This window comes from Bos indicus, chromosome 18, assembly GCF_029378745.1.
Source record: "Bos indicus isolate NIAB-ARS_2022 breed Sahiwal x Tharparkar chromosome 18, NIAB-ARS_B.indTharparkar_mat_pri_1.0, whole genome shotgun sequence".
Lineage (NCBI taxonomy): Eukaryota > Metazoa > Chordata > Mammalia > Artiodactyla > Bovidae > Bos > Bos indicus.
This window is the reverse complement of record NC_091777.1, coordinates 62,658,372-62,675,691: the sequence shown is the minus strand read 5'-3', so window position 1 is coordinate 62,675,691 and position 17,320 is coordinate 62,658,372. Positions and strand designations below refer to the sequence as shown.

The 17,320-nt window shown below is 51.0% G+C and overlaps 2 long non-coding RNA genes across 2 annotated transcripts; one reads left to right on the top strand and one right to left on the bottom strand.

The window, feature by feature from the left end:
* Positions 1–107: 107 nt before the first annotated feature.
* On the bottom strand, positions 108–6,601 carry LOC139177206 (uncharacterized). The gene is made up of 3 exons (XR_011561706.1): positions 6,156–6,601; positions 4,079–4,746; positions 108–3,716 (listed from the first exon to the last, which is right to left on the bottom strand). It is a non-coding gene; the product is annotated as an uncharacterized lncRNA (long non-coding RNA).
* Positions 6,602–8,240: 1,639 nt separating this feature from the next.
* LOC109572182 (uncharacterized) lies at positions 8,241–14,593 on the top strand. Its single transcript, XR_002182752.2, has 4 exons — positions 8,241–8,389; positions 9,541–9,605; positions 12,613–12,778; positions 14,278–14,593. It is a non-coding gene; the product is annotated as an uncharacterized lncRNA (long non-coding RNA).
* Positions 14,594–17,320: the final 2,727 nt, after the last annotated feature.

Genomic DNA, 17,320 nt, shown 5'->3' with positions numbered 1-17,320 from the left:
CTCTGGGCTCTGCTCCCAGGACAGAGGGGACAAAACATAGCCTGAACCCCAAGGGCTGGGCCGGAGGGCAGCAGGCAAAGGGGAGACGGGTGCTTTGTGCCCTTTACCTGGGACACGGGCCCTGGGCTATGTGCATCTAGCCTCCCCCGTGGCCTCCAGAGGCCGGGAGCCCACTCCCAGAGCCCCTTCATGGAAGAGCCCCCACGGTCGCCCTCAGCCCTGGACTTAGGCCCCCGGCCCCTCCTTGCTCAGGCCCAGGAGCTCTCAGCCCCTGATGGAGCCCCTGGTGGGGGGCAGGCTTCCGTCCTGGACACAGCAAGGCTCTGCGCCCAGCTCCCGGCTTGGGCCTTTACACTGGGTCCTCCTCGGCACCCCCAGAATGGCGGGGACTTAGCCCCAGTTTCCAGAGTGGGAAACTGAGGTTCTGAGCGGCGAGCAGGTCAGAGGGGAGGCGGTATGGGCTGGCTGGGCCAGGCCTGTGTGACTCAGCCTGGTTGCTTTCCACTCCTACTACAACCTGCTATTAATAAAAGACGCGGCTTTTGGAAGGGTCCCCGGACGCCGGCTCGCGTGTCCACTCCGGGAGCCTGCGCAGGGCTCAGGGTTAGGGGAGCTGGCGGCAGACGGAGCCGCCTTTGGTCTTGGACTTTCCGGGGCTTGTGGAAAGTTGTGAGCACAGATCAGAGTAAGGAAAGGCCGCACCCGGCGGTCCACTGACCAGATTTCATGCATGTTCCCTTTTTTTGGCCCTACTGGCTCTCTCTCTTTTCTGTTGGGGCAATGGTGTGTTTGAAAGTAAATTGCAGCCCACGGAAATCTTCTAGGGCAAAATAAGGCACCGTCTGGTGTTTGATTTCAAATACTCCTGTGTTGGAAAATCAGGACTCCAGTGAGGGCTGGGATCGGGACACAGCTGCCCATGTGTTGCTGAGAACAAGAATGTGCCTTTACTCTTTAGTTTTGGTTCTGCTGGAAATTTTCCCTCATAAAAAGCTAAAAGCGATTCAGTAGGCTTCAGACATCACAAACTGTGCCTCAGGTTTCCGTCTCCCATCAAAGGAAGGAAAATTTCCAGCTCAATGGCAAAACTTTTTTCAATCACAAACGGTAATTCTTTACAATGAACTGACACCCAGTCTGCCTTCCGCGGCCCCCCGTTTCCCCAAACACGCCTCCTGTGGCTGCTTTATGGGGTCGGTAGTCAGTGTGGACACAGCCCTGGGGAAACGGCAACACCCTGCCTTTCCTAGTATTTCGGTTTCCCTCAGAGCATCACTGACTCAACGGACATGAGTTTGGGCAAACTCTGGGAGACAGTGACTCACAGGGAAGCCTGGTGTGCTACAGTCCAGGGGGCCGCAAAGAGTCGGACACGACTGAGCCACTGAACAACAGCAACACAGCGTATTACTGATTCAAAAACTAAAATTAAATAATGCATTGGAGACTTTTCATTCAGTGCTGATCTGGTGTCAGGCCCTCCCTGGCTCTTTTTTTGCTTTCTGTTCAAGACTTAAGGAAGTCCTCCTTACATGTTTTTGCTGAATAAAATGATGGCTTCCAATTTACAGATGGGGAAACTGAGGCAGGGGCCGGCAGGTGGCGACAGGTAGCGCTAGGGTCCCCGAGTTTCTAGAGACTCCAGGCTATCTTCTGCCCCACCCCCCAACCATGCAGGCTGGAGCTGAGCCCCTGCCCTGGGGGCCTGGGGCGGCTGTGAGTGTGTGGGGAGGGCTGTGGGAGAGCGGGTGCCTGCAGGCCAGCTGCTGGGCGGGAGCTGAGAGATCAAGCTGCAGAGCTGGCCACCTGGGCCCTTGGGGTGAGGGTCAGAGGGGCCGCTGCAGGCCTCCGCCCTCCCCAGTACCTGCCCCCCCTCCACCAGAGGCTCACCGATGATCCGCAGAGCTTTGCACCTCCCCATTTAGTAACACTGTCCCATGGGGTCACCCGGAGTGACCTGGAGAGGCAGGTGTGCCGGGGGACGGGGTGCTCCGGCCCTGGCCCCTGGGTGCACACACCCCTGGGTAAAGCTGGGCTCTGGGCCTCCCCTCCCCTTCCCGTGGCCTCTGCTCTCTAGCCCAGGCGCTCTGCTGGTGACCTCCTCCTGCCTCTGACCCCCGGCCAAGTGTCCAGCTGCCTCCCTGCCTCCGTTTCCTCCTTAAGAAACGGGAGCGATTGCTGGTCCTACTCAGAGTGTACTGTTAAAGAAACATCTAACATTTGTAGCATACATTTATGGTGTATGTTGATTGTATCTAACACAATAATAAATGCAATATACATGATCTGATATTATATACACCATGTCTGGAGAAGGGAATGGCAACCCACCCCAGTATTCTTGTCTGGAGAGTCCCTGTGGACAGAGGAGCCTGGTGCGCTACAGTCCATGGGGTCACAGACAGTCAGACACGACTGAGCAACTTAACACACACATGCAGTATGTACTATCATATACATTATATCCAGCATTTATTTATATGTTATTTATATACTTGATATCTTTTTCCAAATAAAGATTACATAAAAACTCCAGTATTCTTGCCTGGAGAATTCCACGGACAGAGGAGCCTGGCGGGCTACAGTCCATGGGGTTGCAAAGAGTCGGACACAACTGAAGCCACTTAACATAGCAAAGACATAAATAATTAACTTACACTTCAAAATAAAAAAGAAAGAAAGGAAAAAGGAATTCCTTGGCAGTCCCTTGGTGGTTAGGACTCTGCGCTTTCACCACCAAGGGTCCAGGTTCGATCCCTGGTTGGGGAACTAAGATCCCACAAGCCACAAACAAAAAAAAATTGTACTTCAAAGGCTGAGCAGTTGATAGCTTACCTGCCCACCCCCCAACCCTGCAACTCCCCACCATCCTTGGGCCAAAAGAAAAAAAAAAGAGATAAAAAGAAAGAAAAGCCCTACCATTAAATCAGTGTGTTTCATCTGTAAAGAGTAAGACTTTAATTGGGAAACCTTAACTGTTGGCGGTTATCATGGTGCATCATGAGGACTGGGCTCCCCGCCTGCCCTCCTGTGTTCATGGCACTCACGTCTGTCTCAGTCACACCCACGGGGTGGGTGGCTTTATTTCTACATACACTGGATTTTTGTTGTTGTTGTTGTTCAGTCACTTAGTCACGCCTGACTCTTTGTGACTCCGTGGACTGCAGCACGCTTCCCTGTCCTTCACCATCTCCTGGAGCTTGCTCAAACTCATGTCCATCGAGTCGGTGATGCCATCCAACCATCTCATCCTCTGTGGGCCCCTTCTCCTCCCACCTTCAATCTTTCCCAGCATCGGGGTCTTTTCCAATAAGTTGGCTCTTCACATCAGGTGACCAAAATACTGGAGCTTCAGTTTCAGCACATACACTGAATAAACACTGTTAAATAAAATAATGGACGAAGACACTAGACGTAGGACCTGCTGCTACTGCTGCTGCTGCTAAGTCACTTCAGTCGTGTCCGACTCTGTGCGACCCCATAGACGGCAGCCCACCAGGCCCCCCTGTCCCTGGGATTCTCCAGGCAAGAACACTGGAGTGGGTTGCCATTTCCTTCTCCAATGCATGAAAGTGGAAAGTGAAAGTGAAGTCGCTCAGTCGTGTCCGACTCCTAGCAACCCCATGGACTGCAGCCTACCAGGCTCCTCCGTCCATGGGATTTTCCGGGCAACAGTACTGGAGTGGGGTGCCATTGCCTTCTCTGAGACGTAGGACCTAGAATAGAGCAATTGCTTATCCATATGATTTCCGGCAACAGACACACTGATGACAGTTACAACAGGCCAGATACGGTTCTGGGGGCTTTATCCCCCATCCAGGAGTTTCACAGAACCCTCACCATCGACCTGTGATCCTAGTTCTAGTATTTTTCAAAGCCACACATGCCCCCTCACTGTCTGTCTGACCAGGTCATGTAGCAGCACAAAACTTTGCTGTGGTTCCTTGTGCAAAAGAATGTCTCAGGCACACACGCCCAAAATATCCCGAATAAGCATAACTAGTGCCTCCCCGCCCACAAGCGTGCAGCTGAAGAAATACAACTTTTCAAACATAATTGGAATCCTCTGTGTACTTACCTTTCTCCAAATCCTCCCCTTCCATCCCAGAAGTAACCACCGTCCCTAAGGAGACGTTTGTTATTCTTCATGTTAAAAAAGATACTTTTGCTACATATGTATGAATCCGTGACTGCCCTAGAGGATTGCCTTGCATGTTTTTTAATGTTGTATAAATAGTATCAGGTCCCTGACCTTTGGTAGGCTGCTTTTGTCCTCACCCGCTCAACCCTGTTTCTGCGTTTCTTCCGTGTTGTTAGAGGGACCTCAGGTTCCTTTCTTTGCAAAGGTGTTGAAGAATCTAGTGTGTGGACATGCTGTGCTTTACAGATGCATTCTTCTGAGCACAGACCTTTTCTTTTTCTCTCCTATGGTGCTCTTACAGGCAGGGGTGCAAAGGACATTTTTATATGGGTTGTCTGGTGTGAAGTAGTACACTTCATGGTGCACTGGCCTCAAAGTGGAATTTCTGGGTGGAAAGAAGAACGCGCAGCTAAATTCTTAGGTATTTCCACACAGCTCTCTCCAAGATGGCCGTATCTGATGTTGCTTTTCCAATTTTTATTTTTGAGTTCACGGGGCCCTTGGAGAGTCTGAAGAAAGCTGCAGGGACTTGCACTGATACACCAGCCACCAGCCGTGTGGGGCTCTTGGGCACTTGAAACGTGGCCAGGCCAAATTGAGATGCGCTGTGAATACAAAACAGACCCCGGCTTTCAAAGACTTAGCACGAAAAAGAGCATGTAAGCTATCTGTGGGTGACATTTCTATTAATTACATGATGACATGATAATGTTTTGGATATACAGTCGAGCTCATCGTTGGGCGGATTCCTGTATCTGCCAGTTCGCCTATCCACTGAGATGCCGCTGTGGCCCCTGGCGCATGCGCAGAGCGGCCAACACCTCTCCTCTCTGACACGTGTTCCCAGCTGAGGGGGAACAAGCTTGCATCGCAGTAAAGGACCATCTTTTTTTTCTTTTTTCGCAGTATTGGGCTTTTTGTTGGTGATTTTACTGCTTCAAACACCCGCTACTCAGGCCCAAACATAAAGCCCAATGCTGTCTCAAAAGCCTAAGAGAGCTGGGACATGCCTTATGGAGGAAAGGATAGATAAGCTTCCTCTGGGCGTGAGAGCACTGTTGGCTCTGAGTTCAATGTCAGTGAGTCAACAGTGTGCATTAGACAAGGTGCCTTTAAGTGGAAACACACATAAAACAAGATTATGTATAAATCAATTAATAGCAACAACAGAGCGTGATCAAAGTCTATCAGGAGCCTAACCCTGTATTTCCCCTCCCACCCTGCACTAGTTCAGGATCAGTTATCCAGGGTTCACTATGCCGCTATAGGGGGCTTCCCTGGTGACCCAGTGGTAAAGAATCTGCCTGCAATGCCAGAGACCTGGGTTCGATCCTTGTGTGGGGAAGATCCCCCCAGGGGAAGGGAATGGAAACCCACTCCAGAATTCTTGCCTGGGGAAATCCCCACAGACAGAGGAGCCTGGGGGGAGCTACAGTCCATGGGGTCACAAAGAATCAGACACAACCTGGGCAACTAACACTTTCATTTCTTCATGCCGGGCTATAAAGCATCACTACCGTGAGTAAGGAAAAAAAATACACCATATGGGGTGAACGAAACCATTTCACAATTACGTTCCGCTTGTCTCTTTTGCGTCTGTAAAAATGGAAGCACATGGCTGGCAGACGAAAGCGGTTCTGCAGACCCTCCCAGATCTCTCTAGAAGTCTAGAGGCGGTGGGCTCAGAATCATGGCAGTCTCCACGCGAACTGGGCTGAAGGCCAAGGTCATGGCCGCTTCGTCTCCCATGTGGGCCACCCTGCTGCCTCCACCTCCTGCAGACCTCCAGTCTCCCCCCGCCCCTTGTCACCCCCAAAGCCATCCTCCTAACGCTCAGAGATAACCTTTGTCCCTCAGCCTCTCAGGACGACCCGCTGGCTCCTTGTTGCCCTCGGGGAAAGAGACCACGGTCCCCAGGCTGGCCTCAGAGCCCTCTCGGGGCTGGCACTGGCCCCGTCTTATCTGCCGCCCCACCCAGCTTCACCCAACACCCCAGTCACGGGGAAGGACTCACAGTCCCCGGAGGCGCTCTGCATCTCGCTCCCTCTCCTCCGGAAACGTGTGCGGGGCGAGGCGGCCGCTGGATGGACCAGCAAAGGGCGTGTGTCACGGCTTCATAAATCCCGCATGCTTAGCGATAATTATAGCCAGTATTTACGGAGCTCTGTGTATTACCAGCCCCTGTGCTAATCCTCGCAGCCATGGGGAAGAGGTAGGTCCTATTATTAGCTCCGTTTTATAGTTGAGGAAAGGGAGACTCGCAGAGATTAAATCTCCTGCCCGGCGTCCCGCTGGGGGTCAGCTGCGAAGTCAGGACTCACTCAGGGACAGGTGGGCTCCGTGCCTCACCCCCGGGGCCTCTCTGCTGGGCTGCAGGCTGGGGACACGTGTGTGTCGAGGATGCTGACTGCTTTGGTTTCCATTCAAAGGCAACACCCACATCCCCGGGGCCTAATGAGCCAAGAGGACCAGGTAGATTCCATCCCTGGCCCGAGGAGTCCGGAGGGTGCCCTGGACAAGGACACAGGCAACTGTGAAGCAGTGTATTTCCTGCTCTAACGGAGGTGACTCTGAAAGGTCCTGCTGGACAGTGGGTGAGGGAGAGACAAGGCTCTGAGACAGAGCAGTTGTGACTGGAACTCAAAAACAGATCGAGTGCGTGTGTGCTAAGTCACTTCACTCATGTCCACCTCTTTGCGATCCCATGGACTGTAGCCCGCCAGGCTCCTCTGTCCATGGAATTCTCTGGGCAAGAACACTGGAGTGTGTAGTCATGCCCTCCTCCAGGGGATCTTCCTGACCCAGGGATCAAAGCCACCCACATCTCTTGTGTCTCCTGCATTGGCAGGTGGTTGCTTTACCAAGTTACATTCAACTGCGGAGCACCTGCCTGCTGGATGTAGCCAGCAGGACTGCAGGTTTTAGGGACACATCAGAGCAGAGTGTGCAACCCCCACCATCAGAGGCAAATATCAGAGATGGAGAGGGGACGAAATGGTTGCCCAGGAGATGGGTCAATGAGGAGGATGCCTAAGGGCTATCGTGTTTCTTTTATTCTTTTTCTTTCTGTTTTATTTTTTAATTATTATTATTTTGTCTTCTTTTACAGTGTTTCTTTTTGGGGTGATGGAAGTATTCTGAAATTGATTGTGGTGATGGTCACACAAGTCTGTGATGACACCAAATCCCCTGAGTTGTACACTTTAAATGGACGCATTGTAGGGTCTAGGAACTGTATCTCAATAAAGAGATAAAAACAATTCCTGTCCCAGTGAATCACGCATTCTAACCAGAAGCCCCAGCGACCTGAGGTATTGGACCCATGTCATTTTAACACCCCCTGTCCTGTATGTAACAGAATGATGTTCAGTCATTATTGTGGAAGAACTATCAGCATCCTTCTTGGTTTGTGGGGTTCTTTTTAATTTCTTTTTTAAAGTAAACTTATTTTTAAGAGCAGTTTTGGGTTTAAAACAAAATTGAGTGGGAGACACAGAGATACACCTTCTCGTTGTGGGATCCCCTCTACCTTCAAAGGTAACAATGGAGAATCTCCTTGCTTTTGAACACCCCTCCTGTTTTGAGTCTCCTTTTCCAGAGGTTGCAATGGAGGTCGCCTGATGAGGCCAGGCCCACTGAAGAGACCTTCCTACTGGGAGGTCACCTGATGGACCAGGCCCATCAAAGAGCCAATTCCTATTGGGAGGTCACCTGCTGGGACCAGGCCAATGAAGGTACACTTCCTACTGGGAGGTCACCTGATAAGGCCAAATCCACCAAAGAGCCAATTCTTATCTGAGATTTGGAACCTTAATTCCAGCTTCAATGTTCCTTCACAGCAGCACCGACATCCACATCTGATTGAATAATTAGGAAGAGGTGTGTGGTCACCCAGGGACCAGGGATCTTGGGGGTCATCTAACAATTCTCCCTAGAGAGCTGGGGTACAGGGTGGGCCTCCTGGGGGGAGGGGGAAGGGTCATTCCAGGCCAAGAGGCTGGCCCGTCCCTGGCCACAAGGCCAGGCAGCATGGTCTGTGCTGGTAACCAGCGAGTTGTTGTGGAGATGAAACCAGAAAAGGCGTGTGAAGTGCCTGACGCCAGCAAACAGGCCAGATAACAAGTAGTAGCGTGCTGATTATCCCATTATTAGAAGTCTGGAGGCCGCTCAGCTCTCTCCCGGCCACCCCAGCTGGGTCACGTCCCTGGCTTCCCGCCAGGACCCACCAGTGCCCCCTCCCTCCTGGAGGTGAAAGAGCTGCTTTGGGAGGAGGGCGGAGGAGGGCAGCGGGGGCTCGGGCGGCCGGGTGAGTGGCGGGGAGTATTTGCAGAGCGCGGGTCGGTGCCAGGCACAGGGCCGGGCGTGGCGAGATAAGAGGCCACAGGAGGCTGGGGACTTGGCCTTGGCAGCTGAATTCCAAACTGCCCTCCAGGGCTGCTGAGAGCAGAGGGCTGAAGCTGCCGTGGGGCTGGTGCCCGGGAGAGGCGGGTGAGCTCCGGGCAGGTGGCCGACCCTGTGGGCCTCAGAACCCCTCCCTGGCTCAGCTCCTCAGCCTGTCTGGGACAAATCCCCAATCATTGTTCAGTTGCTCAGTCAAGTCCAATTCTTTGGGACCCCTTGGACTGTAGTCTGCTAGGCTCCTCTGTCCATGGGGTTTTCCAGGCAAGAAAACTGGAGTGGGATGCCATGCCCTCCTCTTGGGGATCTTCCCGACCCAGGGATCAAATCTGGGTCTCCTGCATTGGCAGGCAGGTCCTTTATCACTGAGCCACTGAACCACCAGGGAAGCCCAAGTCTCCCGTTACCTCTCCTCAAAAGCCCTCCTTGATCAGCAGGCTGAAGTCTCGTCTCTCGTCACACGCTGGCCAGAAGCCCTTGCTTCCCGTTCAGCACTGGTTCTCTCTCTGGTTTTGATTTTTTTATTGAAGTGTACTTGATCTCCAGTGTTGTGTTAGTTTCAGATACACAGCAAACTGCTTCACAGTTACACAGTTACACACAAGTGTGTGCATGCTCAGTTGCATTCGACTCTTTGCAACCCCATGGGCTGTAGCCCACCAGGCTCCTCTGTCCATGGGATTCTCCAGGCAAGAATACTGGAGTGGGTTGCCATTCGCTTCTCCAGGGGATCTTTCCCAACCAGGCATCGAACCTGCGTTTCCTGAGCTGACAGGCAGATTCTTCACCACTGAGCCACTGGGGAAGCCCAGTTACACACACAAACACACACACACTCACTCTTTCAGATTCTTTTTCTGGGGAAGCCCCAGTTACATACACACACAGACACATACACACACATACAGTTTCAGACTCTTCCTGGGGAAGCCCCAGTTACACACACACAGAGACACACACGCTTGCACACACACATACTCTCAGATTCTTTTCCCTTATAGGTTACTACAAGACACCGAGTTCCCTGTGCTTCTTTCCCTTGACAACACATGGCAATCAAACACAGGTGAGTTTCTATGGGATTCATAAGGTGGCATTGGACGGTAATGTAGACTATTTATATGAGATAACGTGGTGTTTGTCGCTCAAAGTATAAAAGAAACAGCTGTGAATCCATTCGGGTTCAAATAAATGACTGAATACATAAATAAACAGAAGGGACAGAAGAATTCTCCCCCCAAACGTATCTGGATACAGCCCCCTCCAGAAGGCGGAGCTTTCTCCCCCTTCCTTCCGCGAGGGGCGGGGAGCTGCGCTCAGCGGTCTGTTAACAGAGTAGCGGTTGGGGTGGGGGTCACTCCGCAGCATGCAAACCTCCAGGTGAGGGGAGCATACTCAGTGACGTCAGGGGGTACCTGCGTCCAGGAGCCACGGGGCGCGTGGGCGTGGCCTATCGTCCAGGAATCGCTCTGGACGGCCAGGGTCGTGCAAGACCCAGGCAGCCTCAGGAGTGCACACAGACCAGTGGAGGCTCAGGGGGCAGGACGGAAGGCCGCACGGTGTCCTGGGGGTGAGGCGGAGGGCGGGGGTCCTGGGACAGAAAGACAATAGGGAAAACAAGCGAAATCTGAGGAAGGGCTCGCATTTGGTTGATAGAAACCTGCTGATATTGGCGTCTTGGTTTTGGATGGTAAGGACATGATGATATTTGGGAAACCTGGGTCAGGGGTACCCAACCTCAGTACCATCATAGCAACTTCTCTGTACATTTAAAATGATTCAAAAAAAAAAAAAATGATTCCAGAAGGAAGAAGTTATTTAAGAAGAATCTGTGCTACTTAGGTGTTTCTGTAAGCTCTCAAGGTTTATTGGATGGTAACATAACCTGCTGGAGAAGGAAATGGCAACCCACTCCAGTGTTCTTGCCTGGAGAATCCCAGGAACAGAGGAGCCTGGTGGGCTGCCATCTATGGGGCCACACAGAGTCAGACACGACTGAAGCAACTTAGCAGCAGCAGCAACATAACCTGCATGCTTTTCAATGAATTTAAATTTTAAATAGGACAAGGAAGTTAGGTAAATATTTGATATGTTGGTATGATACACATGCTGAAGTGTTTAGCAGTGATGTGGACTCATGTTTGCAGATTGCTTTGAAATGCATTTTTAAAGGATAGGTGGATAGAGACTGTCTGTATTTCTCCTCAAGTTTTCTGTGAACCTAAAATGGCTTTATGCCGGGGTCCAGCCCTGGTGGAGTCAGGGGTTTCGAAGGGGAGAGGGCTTCGGCGATCATCAGGAAACAATAGATCAATTAAGCATTAATTAAAGATATAAAGAGTGGTTAAATAAGGATAGCTCAGTGAGGAAATTCAGTGGAGAAAAGAGGCTGAATAATTCAGCCAGAAGGTGAGAGAAAGAACGACATGGGGAGACCAAGCTTCAGTGAACAAGGCCTGCACTTTATTTTCCAAAGTAGTTTTTATACCTTAAGTTGTGCGTAGAGGATAATGGGGGAAGGGGTAGAGTCAGCAGTAAGCCAGGCTTTCTTCCTGCAAACTTATCATATGCAAAGGTTTAGGTGATTTGCATCATCTTCTGGCCCGGAGGCCTGTTAACATTTTAAGACCCTTTCTTCAGAAAACTTATTTTTCTTTAAAGGTGATTAGTCAGGCGCCACCCTCCGAAAGCATCAAAGCTGCACTCCCATAGGGCAAAGTTGCGGTGGGCCACAACAAGAAAAAGAACCAACTCAAAGGTCCAAGGTTACAAACATTAAAGCTACTACTTACACCAATTATATTAATCAATACACTGCCAAGGACACAGCAGGTAAGGGATATGGAGACTTAGCAGCAAACATTGGCCCAACAAGTGAAAAACCCTTCACCAATACAATTTCTAATCAATCTTTTAACTGCTCAAAGGAATCTGTATTTAGACAGTTTAGAACATCTCATGCCTCTCACAGTTGGGAGGCTCTGAGCAATCACATGTGGCCGGAAAAACCTATTCAGGCAGGCTAGAGGACTTCCAAAGGAGTTTCTAGGTTGAAACACTATCACACCCAGGAACTTTATTAACTGGAGCTGTAAATTAACTCTTTTTTTCAGAGAGAGGTAGTGGGGGACAGCCCCCCGTAAAGTCAGAGGTGTAGGTGAGAGCACAAAGCAGAAAGTAGGCAGACTCTGGTTTTGGGGGTAGATGCTCGAGAATTTCCAGGGGGACTCCTGAGGCTCGATCCCGCCTTTGCGTATGCCGAGCCTCCTTCCTCATGACCTTTGCCATGGGTGAGCTCCTGCTCCCGGCAGCTTTAGATATTAAAATCTATTTATTTTTTAAAAGATGGACGGGGAGGTCCCTGGTGGTCTAGTGGTTATGATTCTGTGCCTTCGCTGCCATGGCCTGGGTTCAATCCCTGGTTGGGGGACTGAGAGCCTGCAACCCACGTGGCACAGCCTAAATAAACAGATGTATAAAGTGTTAAAAGGGAAAGGGAGATCAGGTCCTGCCAGCCTCTTCACGAGTCCCTGCGAGGCGCTGTCTGCACTTCACTGGAGCAGAGAGCAGGCTCCTGTGAGTTGCCGCTGGATCTGGTCCCGTCCCCTCGCTCATCTCCTCTCCCGTCTCTTCCTCCGCTCAGGCTGGCCTCTCTGCTCCCAGGACACACGGGTCACAGTCTCACCTCAGGACCTCTGCAGCCGCTCTGCCCTCCCCTGGGACACGTCCCCAGTTATCTTCGAGGCCCCCTCCTTCAGCTCCTGTTTGGACAGCCTGGAGTTCCCACTGCACTCCCACCTTGTCCCGCATCTCCCCACTCCACAACATCATCCCCTCTGAAGATGCTTTGTCTCTTCCCTGATCACTGCGTTTTCATGTCTGTATCCTCCCGCCAGGAAGGAGCCCCTCGTGGGAACGGCCTCGTGTCTGTTTCATTAGACAGCGTGTGAGCTAGCACGGTGCCCAGCCCAGAGTGGGAGTTCAGTGTTTTGTTTCTTTGTTTTTTAAATTTCATTTTCTTTGTTTATTTCATTTTCTCATTACTTTTTGGCTGCACTGGGCCTTCATTGCAGAGCACGGACTTCTCATTGTGGTGGCTTCTTTTACTGTGGAGACAGGCTCTAGACGCACAGGCTTAGCTGCCCTGCAGCATGTGGGATCTTCCCAGACCAGGGATTGGACCCATGTCCCCTGTATTGCAAGGCGGATTCTCAACCACTGGACCACCAGGGAAACCCAGTAAGTATTATCTTGAACTGATGTCCTGAGTATATTTATATGCATCCCCTACCGGAGCGTGAGGTTGTTTGCTGATCTGCTGATGTTTGACCTCTAAACACAAGACGCTCCGTAGAGTTTAGGATGAATAAATGAATGAACAGGATAAGGATGAATCACAGGCATTGGCATGGTGACAACCTAGACTTGGATTGGTTCTGGAGGTGGGGAGAGGAGATACAGTCTTGTGGGGCTGAGCCCTTACCCTGTGCGATCTGACGTTATCTCTGGGTGGACAGTGTCAGAACTGAATTGAATTCTAGACGGCCCAGGTGGCTCAGTGGTGAAGAATCCACCTGCCAGTGCCTGCCAGTACAGGGGTTGCGAGTTCAATCCTTGGGTCAGGAAGATCCCCTGGCAGCCCATTCCAGTATTGTTGCCTGGAGAATTCCATGGACAGAGGATCCCAGTGGGCTACGGTCTATGAGGTTGCAAAAGAGTGAGACATGATTTAGTGACTAAACAACAAAAGTTTGATAATGAATTGCTTGATGTGTGACCAAATGCCACAGACATTTGATGACTAGGAGTATCAGAGATGAAGTATTTCATGAGTAGCATTAGAGTAGAGTGGAGAAGAAAGACAGAAGAGTTTTCTTTACATACTTACAATAGTCATATTTGTAGGGACAAGAAGTGGAAGGGTGATTTTTGGGGGCCAGGTGGAGGGGAATGGAGAGTTATCATTGCTTAATGGGCACAGAGTTTCAGTTGGGGATGATGAAAAAGTTCCAGAGATTGAAGATGGTGATGGTTACATGACAATATGAATGTCCTTAATACCACTGAACTGCACACTTAAGGGGTAAAAAGGTAAATTTTATGTTCTGTTTTACCTCAGTAGAAAAAGAGCTAGAAAGTGGTGGTGTGGGAGGTGGGGAAGAGCACAGGCTTTGGGACCACTGTGCTCAGGGTCATATCGAGAACTGCCGCTTCCTACCAGACCTTGAGCATGTCCGTTCACGTCTCTGGACTAGAGTTTCCTTCTCAGGAAAATAGAGCTCCCTTGGGAAGCCTGCGTGTCTCTCTGGTGGGACTGTAGGTGGAGAATAGTCTGGCAGTTTCTTGGAAAGCTCACCTTAAACTTCCCACACACCCTCGCAATTCCGCTCCTGGGAATCTGCCCGAGAGAAACGGAGACACACGTCTACAGGAAGACTTGTACACACGTGTTCACAGCAGCACTGTTTTTTAAAGTTATTTATTTTTAATTGGAGGACAGTTGCTTTACAGTATTGTGTTGGTCTCTGCCATCCATCAGCCTGACCAGCCATAGGTACACACACACCCCTGCCTCTGGAAGCTCCCTCCCACCTCCCACTCCTCTGGATCGTCAGAGCTTTGGGTTTGAGCTCCCTGTGTCTCACAGCAAGGTTCCACAGGCTGTCTAATTCTCCACATGGTAATGTATATATTTCAGTGCTGCTCTCTCAGTTCTTCCCACTCTCTCCTTCCCCCAGTGTCCACCAGTCCTTTCTCTATGTCTGTGCCTTCATTGCATAGCAGCACTATTTGTAAGAGCCAAAGAATGGATCCAACCCAAAGGCCCATGAATGGATGGAATGGAATATTATTCAGCCGTGAAAGTAATGGCATGCCGATACAATTTACAACCTGGATGGACCTTGAGGACATCAAGTGAAAGAGACCAGATACAAGAGGCCATGTGCTGTGTGACACACGTCTGTGGAATGTCCAGGAAAGACAGGTCTCTAGCGACAGAAAGTACATTTGTGTCTGCCTGGGATTAAAGGTGGAAGCTGGAAGTGCATTTAATGAGCAGAAGAGATCTTTGGAGCGGGGTGGGGTGGGGAGCAGTGATGAAAGTGTTCTAAAATTGGATTGTGGTGATACTTGCATGATCCTGTGAATTTACCAAAAATCATTGACCAGCACACTTAAGATGAGTGAATTCTGTGGAATGTAAGTGACACCTCAACAAATATGCTTAAGAAGAAAAAAACAGAGCCTATAATGGTATCTCTCTAATGATGCCATTGTGAAGACTGTGAGCTAATTTACATGAATCTCCTTAGAGACGTAGGGCAAATACTCAAGAAATCTGCTCTGTATTATTATGATCAAGTGTGACAAGATCGTCTGTGTAAAATGCTCACTCCAGGGAAAGACAGCAATCAACACAGAGTTAAGATTCACGAACAGCCCTAATACTGCTTTACAATAATACCAATCGCTTGGTTGGTTTACAATTTCCTGGGGCTGTCCCATGTACAGGGGCCTTAGTTTTCTCATCTGTAGAATGGGAGACGTGGACTGTGTCTCTAAGGCCCTTTTCTTGCCGTATGTCCTATATTTTGTTCTAGGAATGTTTCTCTTCAGATGTAGTGTCTTGAAGTATGAGTAAGCATGTGGGGTGGGGGAGGGTAGTGGGCACACCTGTAGTGGGGGTGCCTTGAGGCTTGGAGGCCAGGATGTGTGTGGGGGGGCCTTGAAAGGTGGATTATATGGCTGGGAGCTGATTGTGAAGGTCATATGGGCTTGGTGCAGGGTTCAGGGTGTGGAACCAGTCCAGCCTGCCTTGGAATCCCGCATCCACCGTTGCCTACCTATGGGACTTTGGACAAGAGAGTCCTGCTCCAAGCGGTGTTAACTCCTCTGGAAAATGGTGAGGATGTTCCCTGTGGGAACTATGATCCCCTGAGATCATATCTATATCAATAAGAAAGAAACAGCAGCAAAAACTTTCCCCCAGGTGTCAACCACTGTCTTCAACTCTTTCCACAAAGTGATTTTTTTTTTTCAGTCATGCCATGGACCTTGTGGGGGTCTTAGTTCCCTGAGCAGGGATTGAACCCAGGACCTTGGCAGTAGGGGTCCAGAGTCCTAACCACTGGACCTCCAGGGAATTCCCCACAGCAATACGTTGATCCAAAGGGCTCAGTTCATGTTAGTGATCACGGAAGTAGGACAAATGCCTTCTTAGCATGAACCCTCAGTTTGCCTCTTCTATAAACGGGGCTGTGTAATCACCTTCCTCAAGCAGTTGCATCTGTGAGATTGTGCTGAAACGGTGTCTGGCCCGCCATTGGTGTGTGGTAATAGGGAGCCACTGAAGGTTCCTGGGGAGGGAGGTGGCTGGCCTGTAAGGAAACATACCCCAGCCCCTTTTCCCCCAGCACCCAAGGTGAAGTTATAGTTTCAGGTAGGATCTGGTGCACTGGAGAATGGGGCTTGTTTGGAAACTGTCATTATTCTGCCGATATGTGATTACCTCCCCAGCAGTCTGTGAGCTCCCCGAGGGCAGGTGTTCCTCTGGTCTTTGGCGCCAACATGCAGCCTGGGGTGTGGTGAATGCAGCACAAATGGAGACCTTCCCACGTGCCGGGCACCGTTCCAAGGGCTCGGCTACAATGCGTCTCGTTACATCTGGGAATTCTGCAAAGTGCCGAGTGGTCATCGTCTCCCCGGCCTGCCTCTCAGCCCCCATCTTCGCAGCTTCCCTCCTGCCCGCTCTCTCTGCCAGTGTTTCATCGCACCAGGGAAGCAGACACCCTCCCTGAGCCTCGAGCCTCCGTTTGCTGCTCTGGAAAACAAGGATGATGTCACCCGTCCCTCTCCTGGCCTCCCAGATGTGGAGATAACCTAAGTAGTCAGGGCCACTCTCTGCACAGGGTGAGAGAGCCGTCGACGGGCACCCATGTCGGGGCGGGGGAGGGGGGGCAGGATGTTGGTAGGAGGAAAGAGAGGGAGCTTAAGGAGGACTGGCCTGGAGACATCCCCTCTCCACTACTAGGACCTAAACAAATGGGCTAAACACACACACACACACACGCAGACCTCGAGGCTGTGTACACAATGACACTGCCCACCCCACCCATGATTCCTTGTGGTTTCTTAAACAGGGAGAAGCCACCCAACACACACACACACACACACACACACACACACACACACACACACACACACACACCTGCTCCTTTGCCCCTGCTCTTCCCTCTTTCCACCGGTTCTTCATTCAGGTCAGAAGGTCGGAAGGTCAGAGGTCATCTCCCCAGAGGCCCTGCCGTCCCCTTGGGCTCCGTCTGCACAGCGCCCTGCAGTCCTCCTGGAAGCCCTTATCAGTACCTGATGTTGTGGGGCAGACTGGTTTATTACCTAGGACAGCGAGGTTCTGGTGGAGCGTTTGGTGATGTGGAATGTTTTAGATTTGTGCTGTCCAGCCGGGTAGCCACCGGCCACAGGGGGATACTGGGCACTTGAAACAGTGTGACTGAGGAGTGTTTAATCTTATTCTGTTTTAATTATTTTATCATGAATGTATTATTTTCCGTTTCAGCGGGAGCACCGCCTGGGGCCTGCGGCTACACCGTGTCAGCCGGTGCTGAGTGGCAGTCCCGGGTCCCCGCAGAGTGGCTTTCCTCTTCTCACGTCTCCAGGGCCTCACGCTGCGCCCAGGCAGTATTCGGTGAATGAGTGCATGTAGGGGTCCCCAAAGACCCCTGGGCAGAGGGCAGCTTGTTGTTTCCCACCCCTGGCTTTTCT